This window comes from Pituophis catenifer, unplaced genomic scaffold, assembly GCF_029215685.1.
Source record: "Pituophis catenifer annectens isolate HBS135680 unplaced genomic scaffold, rPitCat1.0.hap2 SCAF_109, whole genome shotgun sequence".
NCBI classification, from domain to species: Eukaryota; Metazoa; Chordata; class Lepidosauria; order Squamata; family Colubridae; genus Pituophis; species Pituophis catenifer.
The window spans coordinates 52,446-55,751 of NW_027256989.1; positions in this window are offsets into that span (position 1 = coordinate 52,446).

A 3,306-nucleotide genomic window follows, 5' to 3' on the forward strand; every position below is an offset into this window, starting at 1 on the left:
GACTAGGAAGGAAGGAATATCAATCCTTCCATTCCCCGCCATTCAGTCAGAACTGAAGAAGCTTCTTGGATGAGAAGGGAAACGTCTTCAAGGAAAAACAAAGAAAGCCCAATTGCCTTTTGAAAAAAAAAAACCACTTTTGGGACAACTATGATCTGGATGATTGAGAATCTCCATAAATCTATGTTGAATGTGGGTCACTTGGGGTCTTTCCCCCTGTGCATTGGGGGGGGGTGGCTTAGCTTAATTGACACCCCGAGAAGAAAATTTGATAAAGAGAATCCTTGCTGATCTCTTCTGAAATCTTCCAGAAGAGCAGCTATTGTATCCCGGGCAAATAGCTTCCCTACTTTCTGCATTTTCCAGATCCTGGATGGAATTTCCCATGGGAAGGACTTCATAGCTCATTTCCCCAGGATCCTTTCAGCATCGTTGCTGCAATTGGCCGCGAGATCTTGGCTCCTGATTTGGTTCAGGAAATGGAATCTCTCAGATCCGGCTGCTCGACGCGATGAGGAACGAACACGGGTAAGCATGCAGAATCCAGTTGATCCGGTGCCATCAGACTGGATGCTCTCTTATCAATTTGACTTAGTTGGCTTCATAAAGTTGAGTCGATCAAGAGACTCAATAGATCTACTTTTGAGGCCTCCAAGGCTAATTTTTGTGTGTTCCTAGAGTGGGAAGGGGGCCTTCCCACTAAGGGACCTTGAGTTCCCACTCAAAGGACGCAGTGGCTCAGTGGCTAAGTCTCTGAGCTTATCAATCAAAAGGTCGGAAGTTCAGCGGTTCGAATCCCTAGTGCCGCGTAACGGGGTGAGCTCCCGTGACTTGTCCCAGCTTCTGCCAACCTAGCAGTTCGAAAGCACGTAAAAAAGGCAAGTAGGAAAATAGGGACCCCCTTTGGTGGGAAGGTAACAGCGTTCTGTGCGCCTTTGGCGTTGAGTCATGCCGGCCACATGACCACGGAGACGCCTTCGGACAGCGCTGGCTCTTCGGCTTTGAACCGGAGATGAGCACCGCCCCCTAGAGTCAGGAACGACTAGCACATATGTACGAGGGGAACCTTTGCATTTTAGAGTAGGAAGTCAACCCCATCAGAATCCATTTCTGGGGAGTTATAAATACCTTGGTAGACCCTGAAGCCAACCAGAGACGGTTGGAAGTTGTGGATAACTTTGAGAACCTTCAAAAATGCAGCTTCAGGAACCTTCTAGATCATGTCTTCCATCTCTATTTCTGTTTATTTATATCTTTATTTAAGCGCGCAAAGCATGTACCTGTTCAGCACTCGGTGAGTAAAAGGTTCGCCACCACTGATATAGTCTCTTGCTTGAACAGGGGGTTGAACTGGAAGACCTCCAGGGTCCCTCCCAACTCTGTTATTCTGCATTCTATAGATTTAAGACATTTCCCACCCACCCCCATTCTCCCCTTTTATTCAGCTCTTATCCGACGACAGTATCAGGGGATGAGGTTCAAATCCTGAAAAGATGCCGACCCTTGCTTCAGTCCTAGCCAACTTGATCATCCTTTGTGCATTCGTTGCCTTCCTATCGAAAATCAACCAGTCTGAAGGAGTTCTCCTCTCGCAACTCAAAAGAGGGTTGCAGGGTGGGCGTGGCCATGGTGGGTGTGGCCTAGTTGACAACCTGCATCATGGCAGCGGGGTTCGCCCTCCCCGGGCTCCGGAGGTTTTTCTCGAGCCTCCGGGATGGTGAAAACAGACTCCCCAGGCTCCGGAGGCCCTTCTTGAACTTCCAGTAGGACCGTTTTTTGCCCTCCCCGAGCCTCAGGGCGCACCCTGCACTTAAATGCATCCAAAACGGGCCTTGTCAGGACTCTTGGGAGGGGCAGGGCAGGGTGGGCGGGGCCAATCAGGAGTGGGATTTGGGAGTTCTCCGAACTGCACAGAATGTTAGCTAGAGTTTCTCCTGAACCCCCAACAGCCCACCCCTGGAGGGTTGGCTCCTGGTTTAAAAACTAGGAGCACCTAACCATCATAAAGAGCCTTGGTAGCACAGTGGTCTAAAGCACCCTGTTATTAAGACCAGCTGCCTGCAATTACTGCAGATTTGAATCTCGCCAGGCTCAAGGTTGACTCAGCCTTCCATCCTTTTTAAGGTAGGTAAATTGAGGACCCAGTTTGTGGGGGCAATAAGCTGACTTTGTATAAATATACAAAAGGATGAAGGCTATTGCTTAGCGCATTGTAAGCCGCCCTGAGTCTCCGGAGAAGGGCAGCATATAAATCAAATTAATAATAATAATAATAATAATAATGAGAAAAGCTAGTCTGTTTACGTGCAAACTCTCAACAAACCCCTAATTCCATCTTTGGCATCAGGAAATGCAAAGTGGCAATTGCTTGTCCTTTTCACAATCTTTTTGGAACGATGCCCACCAAACCAATGAGTTAAGTCTGCAAAGCTGGAAGAGAAAAATTAATCCGAGATCTAACAGCAATTAATAAGTTGCTTTTATGTAATGGATTATAACACCATAATATTTCAGGTAAAATGTTTTTTTTCTCTCTCTAAAGGCTGTAGTAGTTCACCTGATAGATTTTTTTTTTTTAAATCTCCCCTTCCCCCACTCTTGATCATTCCAACAAATATAATTCTCTACCAAAAAGAAAGAAAAAAAAAAAAGAAGAAGAAAAGAATTGAATCGCAATCTGTTCGGCAAAGCCCGGAGGAGTGTGATGTATTTTTGGCGTAATAAAAAACCAGTGTTGAAAGCTGAAGACTCTTAACCAAAGAGTAAAAAACGGAAAACAAGTCCAAATAGAAAAAGAAAAAAAAAAGGAAAACTTAATAAATTCGGCAACTTGATTTCTTTTAGGCCACGTTATCCTTGGAGGCCTGAGCAAAAGAAGACCCCCTAAAGTTCCTTCTTTTCCAATTTTGTACCTGCCAGCCTCCATTTAGCTGATTTCCTAAACATCTTCCTAAAAAAACTGGGCTGGAAGGAAGAAGAGAATTTGGAAGGGAAAGAGCAGTGCAACATAAACGCAAGATAATCGAAGACATTTTGCCCCCGAACCCTCCCCTCTTTTTTTTTGGAAGCTACCCCTGTGCAAAGGAGAGCTCTGGACAATTTCCCCCTCGGGAAGATAGTTGGAAAAATTGCAAACATTTTACAATTTCCCCCCAAGTCCTCTTGAGGTGTCCTTTCCTGGCTTGGTGGACCCCATAACAGGTATCTGTATGTTCCTTCAACTGATGTCCAACCAAAGATCTCTGTGAGGAGCAGGAACTTCTGTTGAATCCTTCAACGCTTGGCCAACAAGGACCAAGAGACACC